This window comes from Hylobates moloch, unplaced genomic scaffold (genome assembly GCF_009828535.3).
Source record: "Hylobates moloch isolate HMO894 unplaced genomic scaffold, HMol_V3 SCAFFOLD_14, whole genome shotgun sequence".
In the NCBI taxonomy this organism is placed as follows: domain Eukaryota; kingdom Metazoa; phylum Chordata; class Mammalia; order Primates; family Hylobatidae; genus Hylobates; species Hylobates moloch.
In genome coordinates this window covers 100,975,547-100,995,737 of record NW_026652289.1, presented here as the reverse complement: position 1 = coordinate 100,995,737, position 20,191 = coordinate 100,975,547, and the positions used below count along the sequence as shown (strand labels likewise).

General features: G+C 37.9%; 1 protein-coding gene and 1 pseudogene across 1 annotated transcript in view; one reads left to right on the top strand and one right to left on the bottom strand.

Moving 5' to 3' along the window:
- The window catches only part of MNS1 (meiosis specific nuclear structural 1), a 433,362-nt gene that overhangs the window by 35,161 nt on the left and 378,010 nt on the right, over positions 1-20,191 (top strand). The window lies entirely within an intron of this gene.
- Positions 171-15,545, bottom strand: LOC116481611 (acyl-CoA-binding domain-containing protein 7-like; annotated as a pseudogene).

Here is a 20,191-nt window from a genome sequence, read left to right as displayed (position 1 = left end):
GTACAATTTAGTTAACTATGCAGTTTTAGCATACTACTAATTAAGTATTTTAGTTCATAATAATAGCAAAAATATACATGATACCTAGAGTTAACAGTGTTAACTCTAAATGTTTGGTCATGATACCATTATGAAGGCTTCAAAAAGGAAAATTTATCATATGTTTTATTCTAAATTCCATATTTTTCTATCAGCTCTTCGGCTTTATAAATAAAGGCACTCATCATATCTTCCTCTGACATCCTTTTTGGAGGTTCTGTGCCTCGCATTTGGCCTTGCCTTTTAATTCTAGCATTTCTGAACACTCAATATTAATGTTTCCAATTACACTTGTTTGTAAAGCCCATACAGTTCTTTCAGTTCTTCATCGTCTGGTCTTGTTTTCAGCTTCCTCACATCTTCTGTGACCATGTCAAAATCAGCCTGCAGGGACACGGTGGCGGCAGCTGGGCTGTTGCTGCTCTCCAGGCACTCCTTCTGTATGTCTTATACGATTTTTGTTCCTCATTTCCTCCATTACTGCCTTCTTTTGTATTCCATTGATTTTTTTTTTGTAGTGTACCATTTTTTTTAGAGACGGGTTCTTGCTCTGTTGCCCAGCCTGCAGTGCAGTGGCATGATCATGGCTTACTGCAGCCTCAAACTCCTCTAATTTTCTTATCAGTATGTTAAAAAAATTTTGTATCCTGGCTAACACAGTGAAACCCCGTCTCTACTAAAAATTAAAAAAAAAAATTAGCCGGGCGTGGTGGCGGGTGCCTGTAGTCCCAGCTACTCGGGAGGCTGAGGCGGGAGAATGGCGTGAACCCAGGAGGTGGAGCTTGCAGTGAGCCGAGATCACGCCACTGCACTCCAGCCTGGGCGACAGAGTGAGACTCCATCTCAAAAAATAAATAAAAATAAAAATAAAAGTTAAAAAAATTTTAAGTGGTTACCACAGAGTTTACAATCAACATCATAAATTTATAACAACCTAGTTTAAATTGATCCAAATTTAGCTTTGATAGCATACAAAAATCTCTGCTCTATACAGCGCTGCCCATACTTTATGTTGTGATTGTCACAAATTATATCTTTATATGTTGTGTGTCCATTAACAAAAATATGTAAGATTTTTTTCTTACTTTTTTGTTATTTAAGCACTAAGCACAGGAGAAGCAAGGATACAAGAATTTTTATGTATTTATCTCCTAAATCATGTGGGAAATAAAAAAGGAGTTATAAACTAAAAATACAATAACACTGAGTTTTATATTTATTTATATAGTTACCTTTACTGGAGTTCTTTATGTGGCTTCTTCATATGGTTTCCAATTTTTGTCTTCGTTTCAGCCTAAAGGAATCTCATTTAGTATATTTTTGTAGAGCAGGTTCACTAGGAACAAACTATCTTAGCTTTTGTTTATCTGGAAATATCTTAATTTCTCTCTCCTTTTTGAGGGACAGTTTTGTGTTTCTGGATTCTTGGTTGACATAAAAGAGACAGACAAGGGGGGAGAGGAGGAAAAGGGCCAGGGAGAGAGAGAGAGAGAGAGAGAGAGAGGAAAGGGAAAAAAGGAAGAAAAGATATCGCTTAGTCGGCTCTGTATTGGAGCGCTCCTTCAATGTTTAGGCAGGCTGTTTATAGCTCTGCTGTAGCCTTAATTTCCTGCTTGCATTGAACCTAGAGATCAGCCAGAAGTGGAAGCTGATCTTCCACATAGATCTTCTCAGGTCTTTTCCAGCATGTGTTCTACCTTGGGTATGCACATGGCTTTCTAATTCCCCAATGTATGTGGACACTTTTGAATGCCTAATTTTCCAAAGAAACTGTCTCCCTGTCTTTTCCTTCCAGGCTTTCAGCATATCTATAGTTTGCCTCAATTGTAATTTTTTTGTCCCAGGTGTAGCATGTTGTTTATTGGTCTTATGATGTTTGCAAGGAATACTCTCTGCATAGCCACTTTTCTCCCATGAGGAAGTCTGAGTTAGGTGAAACAAAGGCAAGCTCCTTGTGTCAGTCCTTCAGGTAGCCTTCAGACAGGTTAAAAAAGACAAACACGATTCTTTGTGAATACGATCTACTCTTTTATCTCTGGAGCCAGAGTGCAGGGTCCAACACTAGCTGCTGTCTTCAAGACCGTCACTGAGTCTGGGAGAAAGGTGGAAGAAAGGCAAGTGAAAATTCAGCAAAACTTTCTGGCATTTTTAATGTCTGTTTCTTGATTTAGTGTTCAGTTTTTTGCTGTAAACCTGTGACGGTTTTCCAGAGTTTTGATAAAGTTGATTCCTATAATTTTGCTCAATTTATCAGTGTTTCTGTGGAAGAAGAGAGTGGGGGAGAGGGGGAAAGGGCCAGGGAGAGAGAGAGAGAGGAAGACACTCTCTCTTGCACGGTTTTAACCAGTGTCACCATATATCCTTTTTAATGAGCCATTTGAAAGTAAATTTCAAATATCATAGCACTTCCTTCCCCCAAACATAAACAGTATATCTTAGGAAAATACGAGTGTATAGGTATACTCTCATCAAATACATTTAACATTGATACAATATTACTATCTAATATACATTCTATTATTAATTTTCCTCAGTTGTCCCAATATAGCTTTTCCCTCCATTCCTATTCCAATCAAGTATCCCATAAAGCATGGTGGCAAATGTGTTTTTAATTGCTTTATTTTCCCAGTGAATTGAACCTTTTGTTTAGTGAAGATGCTGAAACTAACTTTTACTCATAAGAGCTGCAATCCATAAGAGCTGATGTTAAATTTTTAGAATTTTGTGAGTCAGTTAACTTCACACTGGTGGCTTGAAATTGGCCAAGGTAAGGATATTTTCACCACAGAAACTGAAAAACACTAGAAATAAGTCTTCCCCTTCCCCTGAGAGCCTGTTAAATATTTACCAGTATACTATAGCTTTTTATCAATGTCTAGGGATTCATTTTATTTCTAATAATTTTTTTCTTAAATATTTGTCTTAATACTATCGTATATGGTATACCCACTTTCTCTTGGATTTTATTTCCCTGATACATTTTTTTTTCTTTTTTTCCCCCACTTTTAATCTTTCTTTGTCTTTATAGTTGAAATAAATCTCTTTAAGGCAGCATATGTTTGTTTTTTTTTTAAAAAAAAAAAAACTCAGTTTGGGCTGGGGCGGTGGCTCACGCCTGTAATCCCAGCACTTTGGGAGGCCCAGGTGGGTGGATTACCTGAGGTCAGCAGTTCAAGACCAGCCTGGCCAACATGGCGAAACCCCATCTCTACTTAAAAAAAACAAAACAAAACAAAACAATTAGCCAGGCATGGTGGTAGACGCCTGTAATCCCAGCTATTCGGGAGGCTGAGGCAGGAGAATTGCTTGAACCCGGGAGGTGGAGCTTGCAGTGAGCCGAGATGGTGCCACTGCATTCCAGCCTGGGTGACAGAGCAAGACCCCATCTCAATAAAATAAAATAAAAATAAAATAAAATAAAATCTCAATTTGACAATCTTTGATTGTAACTTAGAGTTTAGTCCATTTGGACACTTGTTATTATTGATATATTTGAATTTATCTCTGTTTTCCTTGTGCTGATTATGTCCTATTTGAACCCCTTGTGTCCCCCACTACTCCCTGTAATTCACTAATGCCCTCCTCTGCACTGCTCTGTGGCCTATGAGGATGACCTCTACAGCATCATCTGGGTTCCCTTGCAATCTGGTTTTGGGTTAAGTTCATAAATAGGACAAACCCATAGGTTTGGGATGGTTTTCCTCCCTACCTGGCTACCGTCTGTCAGTGGCTGCAGTCTGTTATGACTTTAGCTTCTGTTGGGAGGTGCCTCTTTTTTGGATCCAACTCTTACTGAGCTCCAGTAACAGAGTCCTCATCCCTTTCTCTACCAGGCTTTGAGTTAGTATTGGTTTCCCACTCTTGCTCATCTCAGTATTTTTCACTCTCCCTTACTGGTTCCCTTAAACCTGCCCTCGCCTCATTAAATGTTTCCTTCATAAACTCTTTTCATGTAAACACTTCAAGTGTGTCATGTGTTTCTTTTGGGACTATGATTGATATAATCTTCTTTGCAGCTTTAAAAATGTCCTGCTGTTTCCTTGTTTCTTTTTTCTCATATCCCCCATTCTTTTAACTTGATTAAGTTTTCCCACCTCATTTTACTTTTTCTGCTCTTACTTTAGAAGTTATTTATTCTATTTCTATTCTTTTAGTGACTACTCAAAATATTTCAATAGACATAATTTGCTTAAGAGATTTTTAGGACATTTTAACTCTGATAACCTTCCTCTTAGATTATAAGCAATTTTACTCAATTCTTTAATTCTATATTTTATTAAGCAAACAAATTATATGTTATTAATAAATATGATCGTATACAGTCATGCCTGTTTAGAGATCTTAACCTGTTTAAAATTTTCTTCATCAACTTTCTTTTGCATTACAAACTCTTCTTATAGGATCATTTTTCTTTTTTCTAAAGTACATGCTTATAAATTCCTCTAGTAAGGGTCTATCGGTAATACATCTTCCATGGTGTTCTTTATTGGAAAGTGTATTTATTTTATCATTATTCTTCAAAGATATTTTCACTGGGTATGTAATTCTAAGGTGACATTTTTAATATTCTAGGTTTCTATTTGTTGCAATTGAGAAGCTAGCAAACTTCACATCTACCTTCCTTCTCTTTGCTCTGGCAGCTTTAAAATCTTGTTTTGTCTTTGGTATGTCATAGTTTTTCAGTGATGCTCTTGGTCTAGATCTCTGTTTTATTTATTGTACTTGCAGTATATTGGGCTTTTTGAATCTAAAAATTTATGTCTTTAATTATGTTGGAAATATTAGTAGCTCTCCCTCATTTTTTCATTCATTCTCTTTCAGTATTGCAAGTATATATTTGTTAGAGCTTCACACTCTATCCATTCTGTTTATCGTTATTACATATATTTTATCTCTCTGACTTTCTGTGTTGTACTCTATGCAATTTCTTCAGATTTGTCTTTCAGTTTACTAGTTATTTCTTCACCTCTGTCTAATCTGCTGTTTAATCCCAAAACCGTAGTTTAAATTTTTTTCAGTAAATATGTTTTACGTTTCTTAAAATTCTTGTTGGTTTTACTACTCTACTCATTTTTTATCGACTAATTATTTGGCTATATTTTCTTTTATTTAAAAATGTATTAGAAATGTTTATTTTATATTCTATATCAACTTTTATATCTGAAGCTTTTGTGAGTCTGATAATGCATGTTTTTAAAGGCTGAGATTTGTCCCTGATAACTTATTTCTTCATGTCTCACTATCTTTTATTATGGATTTATGTTCCTTGAGATTTTGTTAGCGGGGTTTTTTGAAAGTCCAAGTTGAAATTGAATTTCTTGAGAGAAATTTGCTTCGGTTTCTACTAAATGCCTGGGGACACTACCAACCTAAGACTTATTTAAATACAAATTGTTTCTTGTATTGTGGGGGGACATTCAGATTCTGTATATTCTGTCACTAAATCCACTTGAGAGCATGGTTATTGTTTTGAATTATCAAGAATAACTTATTTCTGGCCTTTATTTATGGCCAAGACTGAGACAGGCAGTTTGCCTTACCATTTTCCTCTGTGAGTAGATTGTTTTCTAGTTCACTCACTGAGAATATTGCTTTTTTGGGATACCTTACTTTATGCAAAGTCCAATATGATAGCCTGCCTCCCTTGGGCCCAGGTTCTGTCTCTTGTCTGTCATTCTGAATGCTCAGTGATAACCAGAGTGGGGGAAGAGGAAGGTGGGGAAGAAATGGGGAGATATAGGTCAGGGGTTCAAAGTAGCAGATGTGTAGGATGAACAAGCCTAAAGATCTAATGCACAACATGAGGACTATAGTTAATAAAATTGTACTGGATTTGGGATTCCTGCTAAGTGGGTAGTTTTCAGCTGCTCAAAAACAGCAACAACAAAATTAATGGGTTGCTATGTGAGATGATGGATATGTTTATTTGCTTCACTATAGTAACCATATCACTATCTATATATATCCCACAACTTCATGTTGTATACTTTAAATAGATACGATAAAATTTATTTAAACGTTTTTTTTTTTTCCGCGAGCTAGTCTGCGAAGAACCATAATTTTATACTGCTGCTGGATAAGGATAACCTTTGTCTTATTTAGTTTAATCTTTCTCCTACTCTTAAGTGGTCATGTTGTTTCAGTTTTTCCTTATTAAGTACAATAGTGGAGTGAACAACTTTGCTTTTATGTTTGTTGCTTCATTAATATTTAAATTATTTCCTTGAGATAATTTCTGAGTAGGATTTCTGGGTCAAAGGAAAAATGACTATTGATGTGAAAGATGTTTAGGAAGTAGGATCAACAAGATTTGGGTGTAGGAGGTGAGGCAGAGGAAGGAATCTAGTATGAGACTTAAGGTTTTGGCTTCGGTAACTGGGTAGATGATGATGTCATTGACTAGGATTGGGAATACAGGTTAAGGTGGGTGTGCGCGTGGGGAACGATAACAAGCTCAGTTTGGACATGTTGCCTCTGAGGTGACGTGTAGGTGGAGAAATTTTTAGTAGGCAGTTGGAAATACAGGGCAGAAGCTCAGGAGAGGGTTTCGGGCTATAGATACAGATCTGGGATTCACAAAGTTGGGATCCTCCCTCAGATCCCTGAGATTCCTTGATTATATTTTCAGTGGTCTGTGTTCACTAGGTTGATTTTTACATTCATGCTTACATTCATGCTTTCATTTCAGCAATAATCTGAATTATCTGGATGACCACCTCATGAATGAATATTGCCAACTTACTTCGGTGTCTGAATTGATATTTATGTTCGTAATCTTGCTGGTGCCAAATATCACAAAGCTAGGCTTAATATGTGAATGATGCAAACAGGTCAAGTGCAGACACAATGGTGTCACTGTGTGCTTGCCCATGGGAATGAAGGTTTCACAGTAGTTTGAACAGAGAAAAGTGGTGGGAGAGCTGAATCATCACATGGCACACAGCTCTATTTTAATTAAACAGGAACTATGTTATTAGCAGCCAGTCCTATATTCACATTGTAAGTTGACAGTTCAGTTTCAAGAAAACAATATAAACACACAAATTAATGTTCATTTTATGAGTATTTTGGAATTTTAGTTTTATTTGCATTCACTTAAAAAAGTTTTTAGTTGTATCACTGTATAAGAACTATGAACATGGCTGGCCATGGTGGCTCATGCCTGTAATCCCAGCACTTTGGGAGGCCGTGGCAGTGGATCACTTGTGGTCAGGAGTTCGAGACCAGCCTGGACAACATGGCAAATCCCCATCTCTAGTAAAAATACAAAAATTAGCTGGGTGTGGTGGTGGGTGCCTGTAATCCCAGCTGCTCAGTAGGCTGAGGCAGGAGAATCGCTTGAACCTGGGAGGTGGAGGTTGCAGTGAGACGACGTCATGCCACTGCACTTCAGCCCGAGTGACAGAGCGAGGCTATGTCTCAAAAAGAAACCCAAAACCAAAACCAAAAACTAAAACAAAACCCTGTGAACACAAGGAATTTACATTTAGTTTTATATTCAAGCAAGTAAATAATATTATAATTTAAAAATTGTTGTCAATATTGAAAACCTGAGAGATATTTTCCTTTAAATGATATTTGTACATTACACAAGTTTTTGTGCAAGGACTGAGGCATGGATTTCAATGGGACTTGTCATTTGCAATATAGAATAAGAAGAAAAAGGTACTAAGAATGGAACCCTGGAAAGTATCAGAAATTAAGGAATGAATGAAGGGAGAGAGAAAAACTTGAAAGTAAACCCAATGGTAAGAGGAGAATAAGAAATCTAGAAGAGAAGAAGGTTCTCAAAAGGAGAAAATTGAAAAACATCCTTGAAAGGCACAGAGATGGCCTTTGCCCAAACATTTTTAGTTGAATAGTAGTGTCAAAAGTCAAATTTTTGAAGTTAAAGAAATGAATGGGAGGTGTGACTGTGGAAACTTTCCTAAGTTTGGCTATGATGAAAAGAAAACAAAGAATGCTTCCAGAATGGGGCACAATGTCACTATGAACGCGAGTGTTTGAGCATGTTTATGTGTTGAACAGAACAGGCTGATGCAGAGAAAATCCCCATATAGGTGAAAGAATGCGGTTTAACATTAACAGAATAAGGTTTTAGAAGAGGTGGGACTCCAGCCAGTCACGGTGGCTTACACCTATAATCCCAGCACTTTGGGAGGCCGAGCCCAGGTGTTCAAGACCAGCCTAGGCAACAAAATGAGAACCTGTCTCTACAAAAAATAAAAAAATTAGCCAGGTGTAGTGGCGCACACTTGTGGTCTCAGCTGCAAAGGAGGCTGAGGCAAGAGAATCGTTTGAGCCCAGGAAGTTGAGGCTGCAGTGAGCCAGGTTCACATCACTGCGATTCAGCCTGGGTGACAGAACAAGACCATGTCTCAAAAAAAAAAGGGACTTAGTGTGACACAGATGACAAATGGCAGGATTACCCTGAAGGGTAATAATATTCTGATATTCTTCTTTTGAGATGAGATATAAGAAAGTTTAAAAGTGGAAACTGGAGTTCATGCTTGGTGTCTTCCAATTTTCTGTGAAGTAGGGGCCAGAGTGATAGGGAGGCAGTATTACGAGGTTCATGAAAGCAGTGGTGAAGAATTGTAATAGTTATTATAGGAAATGGTCAGGGAACTTAGCAATACCGAATGCCTTGCGGAGATCAGAGTTCTAGTCTTGGCGGTGTCACTGACTAGCTCTGCAAATTGGGCAATTCATTTATCTTGTCTGAATATTTGTAGAATAAAGAATTTGGAATGGGTAATTTCTGAGGTGGTCTCTAGTCTGCAAATCATTTAAGTTGTAACTCAGGCACTAAATCCTTTTCAATAAATAACCTAACAAAATAAATGCTTTATTTTCCTCTTGTAAGAGTTACTTCCAGAGCAAAAAAACAAGCCATTTTGGGCAACATCTAATCTGAAAGCCCATGTGGATAATTTAAAAGCCAGTTAGAATAGGAAAGGAAAAGAAATGGAAGACTTATTTTTTCTCCTCACTTGTGAAATGTAGCAATCATACACCAAAACCAAACAACACGAAACAACACTCACAGATCCACGAACTAAAATAAGAAAAATAGTGAAAGAAATTATTGTCTGTGTCTTTTTGGCTTCTAGCTCCTGAGAATTTCTAAGTGAATTCAGCTGTGGGTTAAATCGTTATGAAATTCCAGTGAGGAACTGAGGAAAATCAGACAGCTTCAAGGAATTTCTTGTAACAGAATCCACCCTAAAGACCTAGCTCCAGTGCCTTTTAAAGGAAAGAATGGCTCTGAATAAATAGAGGCTTGACGGTGACTGAAAATGTAAATTTAATGGTTCCTTTCTCTGTGCTCTCAAGCATTTTTTTCATAATTACACTTTTTAGAATTTAAATTTAATTTATAATTTGAAGTATTAATCAACCAAAGTAACTTCCTGGAGATCATATCTGGCCTTGCAAAGAAAGTTAAGACTACATTGATCAATGATGGGGAAACTAACTCTTTATTTTTCCATTGAAAAAGTTTTTTGCTTTAAAAAGATCAAAGCAATAGCAAAGCATCTCAATGCCCGAAATGTCAGAAAGTCCAGGACCGTGTGATTTGCTGAACAGCTTAGCCTGGAACACTGGGAAAGCGACTTTTATGGAGCCATGTGAACCCGCTAGACTGCATTGTGTCCAGCTCTTGGCTGTGCCTCTATGGAGGAGGAAGAAGCCTCCAGTAGCAGGCAAAGTGCTCGCCTTGCCAACTTTCACACCATTTATCAACTTACACTTCTGCTTCCCACTAGAATCTGAGCTGCTAGAGGACAAGTGGAATTTCCTAATTCATCTTTTTTCCCTAGAGCCTGTAACAGCAAAGTGCATATAACAACTTCCTAAAATATGCTTATAGGATAAATGAATGAGGTAAATCTATGATCCAGTGTTGCAAATAATTAAGTGAAGAGTATAGAATAATCTCCAAACATTTTTAAGGTATGGGCAATAACAGTTCTTTTCAGTTATACTAACATGGAAAGAAATGGCATCTGGCATCTTTCAAAATTAAGGATATATACATATATATATATATTCCTGAATACATCTATGAGCATATGTTGTTTTGATTATTTCCACATATCTCTTGCCAGGCAAACTTTTCTTTATTTGTTATTCTCCTGATTAAGGATCCATGATGGTTTCTAGGTGCATGATGTATTGGTTTGGAGCCTTAGGACAATCTAATAAAGAACAGAGTTTTCAATTAAGTCCAAGATTTCATCAGCATTGTGTAATGGAAATTACATAGAACTATATAATGTGGGCATAATTATTACTCAGTTCTAATCTGAATGCTAAGCAAAAACAAAAAAGAAAAAGAAGAAAAAAATGTATTTGAGTAACTGGGAAGTTCGGGAGATTGCGTCTGGCTGTAGGCACAGCTGTTTCAAAGACTCAAACCATGTTGCCAGGACTTTGTTTCTCTCTTTCTTTCTCAGGTTCACTTATTTCTTCTTGACTTCAGTCTTCAGCTAGGATTTATCCTCTACAAAGGCAAGATGGCTGGCCTCCAAATGCCTCAGGCTCACATCCTTCAAAGTAATCTCCAAAGTAGAGAAAATCTTCCCAATTAACTCCAGAGGAAAAGTCCGGGGGAGGACTCTGCTTGGCCTAAACTATGTCTTTATTTGCTAAATCTGGATTGCATGCCCTGGACTTGTGGCCTAGGGAAAGTAGAGTCCCATGCTGACCATTTCCTTTCAGGGAGTGCAGTTCTCCAAAGGAAAATGTGTGGCTGTTACTGGAAGGGAAGTAGAGACAGATAAAAGTAGGTTTAACAGTCTACTACACCAGAGCTGAGATGTAGCTGGGATGTGCAGGTCCAGTGATCCAGCTGGCATCCTTCCAGATTGTTCAGGAGTCCATTCTGAATGGCTGGTGTCTATGCTGTACCATTGTTAACTCTTTAGAATATCATTCCTGCATGACAGCATCTCACTACTTATGAGTTACAAATAACATATGTAATACAATATGAGCACTGCGGAATGCATGAAAAGGACGTTTATCTTTACAGAACAAAATTTACCCTTTGCACTTAAAACATTTGTTTTTGAAGAGGCAGGGTATTTTTCAGAGTCTGATCAGAGGTAGAGGAGGGAAAGAGAATTGGTGAAACCCAGTGCCCTTTGTTTCTCATTAAGCAAAAATACACACATGCACACACTTGCACACACACACGTATGAAGTATTTATATCATATTATCACTCTCTCTAATATTTAAAAGTGATCTGACTTTCTGGTAATAAGACCAAATAATCCCCTCAGTAGTGAGCTTAGGTAAACTAGCACCAAAGCAAAGCTAAGTCCCAAGTCCCTAAGATGCCCTTCAAAAGCAGTCATCCATTTAATTTGATCTATTAAACAAATTTAGCAGTTGGGATGCCCACACAGTGAGAAAGCCTGCTTAGAGATAAAATTTTGGCTTTAATTGGAATCTTCTGTCCTTTATTAGACAATCATAAGCTTCCAATTATATACACCGTCTTTGTTTCAAATATGAAATTTTGGATTTATAAAAACATACATTTTTATTCTTAGCAACAGATTTAAGAATAAAAATGAGCTTCTGTCATGAACAAATATTATGAGGGGTTTTCTTCTTTCTTTCTTCCTTTTTTTGGCCACACCCCAAGCAGTTATTAGGAACTGACTAAACACCCACTGTGTATCCAGAACTGTGTTAGCTGCTTGGAACTATTAAAAACAAGTTGGAAAAATGATTCCTGTCCTTGAAGAATTTAGGTAATATGTCTCAGGAGAAGAAATTAATGTACCCAGAACAATCAGGTAACAAATAAGCAGTTGCTTTGCTGTCTCCACTAATAATGTAATGACTTCCCCTCCATTTCAGTCTGTTGAAATTTTACCCATTCTTTGGGATCTGTCTCCAGAACTGTCCTTTCTATAGCTTCATTGATTTCTTGAATATAAAGTGGGGCCCATACTCCTGTGAACAAACCACCCAAACATTCGATTTAAATTGTCCCTCTTCAGATGTCTTTGGCTGTTTATCATCTACAGGCTGCAGTTCAGTCCTGACCACCTCTCTTATCTTTTCCCCACCAGCTCTTCTAGGTACCTACTATTTTGAAGGCAAACCAAATCCTAGTACCAAACTCAAACCTAGTTTGGTACAGAACCTGGTACCCAAACCAAAGTTGATAAATGCTGTGCGTTTCCACATCCAGTCTTTTCTTCCTGGAATAACCCTTTCCTTCCCTTTCCCCCAACTTAGTCCCTAATGAAGTTCCACTCATCTACTAACTGATCTCAGACCTCACTCTCTCCATGAGGTCTTCTCCCTTTCCATCTACTAGACCAGAATGTCTCTGTATTTCCTGTACCTATTTTTATGATTCTGGGTGGTAATGATATTTTTTCATGTTTGCATTCCCCTTCTAGCCTCTGTACCTTGAGGGTGGCACCCATGCCTGACTTATTTGGGAGTTCTGAATGCCTTGTAGAGTGCCTGACACACAGCAGGTCCTCCATAAAATTTTATTAAAATGAGTTAAATTAAATAGGAGTCCAGAGAAGACTTGAGGTAGCCGAAGGTCCTTACTGAGCCTTGGGTTTTATATCAATGTTGAAAAGGGGAAAACAAGAGCAACACCCCAGAGATGGGCATGAGCCTAGCAAAAGCTGGGGACTATGAATGGACACATCTGGCTTGAGTGGAGCCTGTAGAATAGGGAGTGTTGGGAAACAAGGTCAGAAAGGCTAGGCAGGGCCATGGAAGACTTCATCAAAACCAGAGGAGGTGAAACCTGATGTAATACCTACTGCAATTCAAGAAAAGAAAAACTTAGAAATATCTGTACACAAAATAAGCCTTATCCCTTCTATAATACCTCCACTTTGGAATTTATCATTTTGTTACTATTAGTATGTCATTGTCCCAAAGGGTCTTCCGTCACTGAAGCATAACAGTATGGGGTTTTGAAGTGGAGTGTGATGCATGGGCATCAGAAGCCCTGGAGTTGAATTTCCACTCTGGCACTAATTTGTGACCTGCTATGGTGAAATTGTTTTGAGTCGCTTATCCTCAGTGTTCTCATCTGTGAAATGAAGGCATGAAGGTGCATGACATGATTCATGAGTTCCCTTTGATCTCTGGTACTCAACATATGGAAGGATAATGAATTCTTAGCCAACTTATTAATCTACCCTTGTTTTTCTTTTTCTTTTTTTTTGAGATGGAGTCTTGCTCTGTCGCCCAGGCTGGAGTGCAGTGGCGCGATCTTGGCTCACTGCAACCTCTGCCTCCCGGGTTCAAGTGATTCTCCTGTCTCAGCCTCCTGAGTATTTGGGACTACAGGCACATGCCACCACGCCTGGCTAATTTGTGTATTTTTTAGTAGAGATGGGGTTTCACCATATTGGCCAGTCTGGTCTTGAAATCCTGACCTCGTGATCCGCCTGCCTCAGCCTCCCAAAGTGCTTGGATTACAGGTGTGAGCTACCTCACCTGACCTGTTCCTGGTTTTATTTGCTTGCTTGTTTACCAGTTTTCTGGTGTCAGAGTTGCTTTATTACACTGGTCTCTGACAGTCCCACAGTATGTTCTGCTGAGATCAGCCTCTGAAGCTTAACCATCTTGTGAGACCTGGAAAGCCCTCCTCAACCTCCACTCCTCCTTCAAATCCCAGCCCCAGCCAACATCTTTCTTAAAGTTTTCCTGATCTCTCCATGTCTTTGCTATTTCCCCCAACTTTTAGGGTTTAAAGACACTTTGTCTTGAGTTACCACTTGCTTCATATTGGCTTTTCTCTCTCCAGTTAATTTGTAAACATCTTAAAATAAGTAACTTAAGTGTAGTATTTGCTTATCTCCCCCATGTCACCACAAAGCTAGGCACAAAATAAACATCTAAGGAGGTTTTTGAATATTGAACTGAATGATGTACAAGGGATAGTAATAAAAATAGAAAAACTAAACCGTCAAAAATGATAATCTACCGGGATTGGAATGGAAATAATTGTCGCATATCAATAATTTTATACATGGCATTTTGTACCCAGCAAAAGACTGTTTTAAGACAGAGTGATCTGTGAAGTTTCTGGTCTGTGGGCTTGTCTTGAATTAAAGAGTGGGTGGTACTAGGGCTTAGAGATATTCCAGCCAACTCGAGGAAAAGAGAAACAGAGAACTGTTTACTGAGTGACTTTGCTGTTGGACATGTCCCAGCTGCAGCTTGGGAACATCGGGCAGAGTTACCACCCCGCTGCCACAACCTCTGCCAACTTGGATAAAAAGCAGTGAAGTTGACCTGTCTTTTGGCTCTGGAACAAGGCGAGGGAGCGCACCAGCAGGCATGGGAAGGAAGAAGTTGTGAAATGAAAGACATGAAAAAGAGATGACTCTGATCTTCCTTCCCCTCACTACCCTGAGTCTCTCTCCTGCCTCCTTGATACCTGTAAACTGGTATAAAGCAGAATTCTATACCTTACACCAAGTGGGGCCTGGGGCCCTTGGAGTCCAGCTTGGGATAACAAGACAGCAGTGAGAATCAAGTTGTTTTGTTCCCTAAAGCGGTCCTAGGTTTGAAACGGTTTGAAATTAATGCTCTAGGAAGGTAATTAGCTTTCAAACAACATAACACTTCAAAAAAATCAATGCAAAATATAAGACAAAAGGTCGCTGTTTAAAGTAGTTGAGTTCTAGATCTGACAGTATTGTGGCTGTCTTGGTTGTAAATTAGCTCACGGAGATAAAACGTCTGAGTTTAGGACTTCAGATGCTGCCTTTGCTGTCAGATTGCCTCAAGCTGTCTCTGGTAGGAGAGTCTAGAAACATGGATTCATTGTATACCCCCCCACTTTCTGACGTGCTCCAAAGCTGTTAGTGTTTGTAACAGAACTCTGCATTGCATTGATTTGTCTTACTGTGTGAGGAAATTGTAGGAATAACTCCCATGTGATTTATTAGGGAAAGTGTCTGTCATCCCATATAGATAGATGCACAGTTAAAGCAGGCAGGGTGTGTGCTTCTGTGTGACTGATCATGAGGAACTTATTATCAGGAACGCTGTAGAAAAATCAGTCATTTGGGAAAGTGGCAAGCATAAGAGTACACTTATGCTTCATGCAAAATATTCCTCAAAATTGTAATTTTGGCTTTAAGTGCATTGTTGTGGTAGGAATCATTTTTATTAAAAATATATTTTTGCTGTAATTTTTTTACTATTGAGAAAATATATGCAAGTGATAAAACAGCCAAATAATAGAAAAAGGACGTAAAGGTCTTTTTCCTCTGCTCATCCCAGTCTCCTGTGTCCCTCTCCCTCAGAGGCCATCACTGTTGCCAATTTATTTTGTGTCATTAGCAAATCTGCACAAACAAGCTCATCCTCTTCTTCAGCATTACACACATGGTAGTCCACTCCCCACACTCTTCTGAAGCGGTTCTGGAAATCATTTCTTATTAGTCTGCAGTATGATCCAGGCTTATTGTTTTTCACAGATTTAACCAATGTTGACATCTTGCCTGACTTTAGAGTTTTTTGCTTGTTTGTTTTAACATTACAGATACATTTTAACCATAGCACCCACTGCCCAATTCCATTGCTCTCTGCCCAAAGATAATCACTATCCTGAAATGAGCATGTATCCTTCCTGCCTGGTTCTTATATATTTTGCACATACGTAGTTGGTATTTCGTTGTGTGACTTTGGCACCATTTGTTGATCCACCATTCTTTTTTTTTCTTTTTCTTTCTTTCTTTTTTTTTTTTTTTTTGAGACAGGGTCTCACTCTGTCACCCAGGCTGCAGTGCAGTGTTGTGATCTCAGGTCCCTGCAGCCTCAACCTCCCCAGGCTCAGGTGATCCTCCCACCTCAGCCTTCTGGTGGCGTGAGCCACCATCCCGGGCTAATTTTTGTATTTTTTGTGGAGGCGTGGTTTTACCATGTTGCCCAGGCCAGTCTTGAACTCCGGGGCCCAAGAGGTCCGCCTGCCCACGTTGGTCTCCCAAGGTGCTGGGATAAAGGTATGAGCCACTGAGCCCCGTCCACAATTACATTGTTGAACATTTAGGTTGGTTCCAATGTTTTGCTGTTAAAAACGGTGCTACAAAAAACATTGTATTTCATTTCTCCTATGAGAAATGAATATGCATGAGAATTTTTTAGGCTACGTACCCACAGGCAGAATTGCTAGGTCATAGGTTAGCATGTGCTCATCAACTTTGTTTGATATTGCAACCTTGTCCTCCAGTGTGATTTTCAACAATACACATTCACACCAGCCAGATTTACAAGTTCTTTTTTTCTTTTGCTACCAGATCCTTACCAACACTTGGGCTTCTCAGACTTCTAGATTTTGCCCGTCTGATGGATGTGAAATAGTACTTTACTGGGGTTTTAATTTGCATTTATTACTGAAGTTGAGTATCTTTTATGTTTTTTGGCTATTTAGTTTCCTTCTAACAATTAACTGTTGATACCATTGATAAATTTTCTACTGTATTGCTTGCTTTTTTTCTTATTGATTTATAGAGATTTAAAAATATTCTTGATGCTAATATCCAGTAATATATACTATAATTAACTTCTCCAATGGCTTGCATTTTCACTGTGTCTGGTGCCTTTTGTTTCTTAGAATTTTAATATTTAAATGTATTCAAATGATCACTGTTATCATTTATGCTTTTGTTATTTTAAAACCTGAAAATGTAATGAAGACATTCTCCTATATTTACTTTGCAATTTTAAGATTCCCCCTGCCACCCTACCGTACATTTAAGGTTTTTAGTCCATGTAGGAGGTATTTTGTTGTGGTATGAAATGGGGATGTAAATTCGTTTTCCCTGTGCATAGCCAGTTGTCTTAGGACCACTTAGCTAGTGTTTGCCACTCCCTGCTGATATGTAAGAGACTTCTGTTCTGTATCAACTTTCCATGTATGTATTTGTCAGTATCTATACCCTTTATTCCATTCTTTTGGCCTATTTTTACTTTTTAATTTTTGAGACAGAGTCTCGCTTTGTCACCTAAGCTGGAGTGCAGTGGCATGATCTCGGCTCACTGCAAGCTCTGCCTCCCTAGTTCAAGCAATTCTCATACCTCAGCCTCCAGAGTAGCTGGAATCACAGGCGTGCACCACCACACCCAGCTAATTTTTGTATTTTTAGTAGAGACAGGGTTTTACCATGTTGGCCAGGCTGGTCTCTAACTTCTAACCTCAAGTGATCCTCCTGCCTTGGCCTCTCAAAGTGCTGGGATTACAGGTGTGAGCCACCATGCCAGGTCCTTTCAGCCTATTTTTATATTCCTGTCCCCAAAGCCACACTGCTTAAAAAAATTATAACCTTATATAATTAGCCTGGTAGGGCAAATCACCTCTCCTTAGTTTTCTTTTTTAAACATTTCTGTGCTAGTTGAGTCTCTAATCTTCCACACCAACTTTTGGGTTAGATTGTTAAATTCCATGAAGCCTTGTCGGGATTCTGGTTGGAATTACAATGATTCATAGATTCATTATAAATTTACAGGGTGATCTGCCAGATTGACACAATTATCTTTCAATCCCTCAGTGTCTCATCATTTATCCAGTGCATCTTTTATGTCGTGTTTTATAATTTTGCCTAAATAGGTCTTGCAGATATTTCTGCGTAGATATCTATTCTAAATGGGAGAGCACACACACACACACACACACACACACAATATTTGTCCTCTCACCCCATACCCTGAACATGTATTCAGAATGCTGAATTTTCTTGTTTGAATTGTTTGTCTACACATTCTCCTGCATTTTTAATGTAAATTATCAGATAGTTTATAAATAAGGACAATTTTTCCCCTTCTTTCTAATTCCTACTCTTTTAAAGAGTATTGGCACTGGCTAGGACTTTTAATATTAATATAAGGGTTAAGAGAAGCTGTGATAAGAGACACTCTTGAGTTACTGCTGACTCTAAAGAGAATGCTTCTAATGTTTGACCACTAAGCATCACGTTTTCTGTGGGTTTTTGGTAGCTTTATACTTGGGAGAGATTGCTGATCCCTCCCTCTCACATTGGTTCTCCCTTTTTGCCTCTGTATAATCTCTATTTTATTTGGAGACATCACTGTCAAGAAAATTGCCTGCATTTCACTGTCACCTTCAAGTGGGTGAGGGCATATAACACAGTTCCTGCCATTGGGATGTAAGTAGAAGTGATATATGCAAATTTCAGTAGTACCCCTTAAGTGGAAACATAATCACTCCTCCCTTTTCTCCTTCCTGCCATCTAGAATGCAGATGTAATGACTGGAATTCGAGCAATCATATTGTACTTGATGTGATCTTAGGAATAGAGATCTTACCAAACATCAAAATATTAGAAGTAACTTGGCTCTGGGCCACCTAATCAGTCTTCTACTTGGGAGAGAAATAAAATTCTATATAGTTTGGAATTTTCTGCCACTCACAGCCAAGCTGAATTATATAATTATATAATTGATGAAAAAGCAATTTATGGGAAAAAAAGCTATTGGCAAACTGGAAACGGACTACAACCTCATTTTCCTGATAAAATTTATCATCTTTATCAATGAGGTGAATTACACTGATAGATTTTTAATATTCAACCATTCTTGGTATTCTGTCATGATATGTTTTTACAGGTGGTAAATACATAATGGTTTTGTTTCTTACTTTTTGCAAGGTTTTAATATGGAAAACTTCAAACATACAAAAAATTTGGCCTGTACAGTGAACACTCCCTTATGCCCGTCAACCAGATTCTATAATTATTTTATTATATCTGCTTTGTGCCTTATCTAATATGATGTCTTAATGCATTGCCGAATTCAGTTAGATGATATTTTAAAATATTTGAGCACATGTGCCCAAAAGTGAGAAAAAACAACTATTTTCTTTTCTCATATTGTCTTTTTCCAGTTTGGGTATCAAAAATATACTTGTAAAAGAAGTAAAGAGAGCTCTCCTATTTTTGTCTTCACTGAATGAAAAAGTCTGACCAATACAGGAAATAAACTTTGAAGATTTGGTAAAACTCACCTCTTTGGGTAAGTACTTGATTGGCATAATATTTAATGGATAGATTTTTTAAACTACAGATTCAGTTCTTTTAATGGGTATAAATAAATAGATTGCCATTTCTTTTTCACGTCACTTTTAGTGATTTACATGTGTCTAGAAAACTGTCCATTTCATTTAAATTGTCAAATATATTAATATAATGATGTTCATTGTATTCTCTTATACTTTTAAAAATTTGTAGTCAAGTCCTTTTTTCCCACTTTTTTCTTTTATAATCTCAATCAATCTTGCCAGGTTTTGTCTATTTTATTAGTCTTCTAAAAGAATTAGGTTTTGAATTGATTGAATCATATTGTCTTCATATAGAATGTGAATATATGAATCCATATTGATTTATGAACATTATTGATTCTATATGAAACCTTATTGATTTTTTTCCCCTTTTGGCTATTTCTCCTCTTATTTTTGACTTTTTTTCCTTCTACTTTCTCTCCTCTAATTTTTAAACATTTTGACATTTGGGGTATATGCTTCCTTCTCTTCCATTATAGGCATTTAAAGCTCTAAATTTCCTTCTAAATACTGCTTAAACTCCATGCCATATGTTTTGGTACTCATGTTTTCATTGTCTGAGTGGAGTTACACATTTAGTATTTTCTATTCATTTTTCTTTTTTTTTTTTAATTATACTTTAGGTTTTAGGGTACATGTATACAATGTGCAGGTTTGTTACATATGCATCCATGTGCCATGTTGATTTCCTGCACCCATTAACTCATCATTTAGCATTAGGTATATCTCCTAATGCTATCCCTCCCCCCTCCCCCCACCCCACAACAGTCCCCGGAGTGTGATGTTCCCCTTCCTGTGTCCATGAGTTCTCATTGTTCAATTCCCACCTATGAGTGAGAACATGCGGTGTTTGGTTTTTTGTCCTTGCGATAGTTTACTGAGAATGATGTTTTCCAGTTTCATCCATGTCCCTACAAAGGACACGAACTCATCATTTTTTATGGCTGCATAGTATTCCATGGTGTATATGTGCCACATTTTCTTAATCCAGTCTATTGTTGTTGGACATTTGGGTTGGTTCCAACTCTTTGCTATTGTGAATAGTGCTGCACTAAACATACGTGTGCAT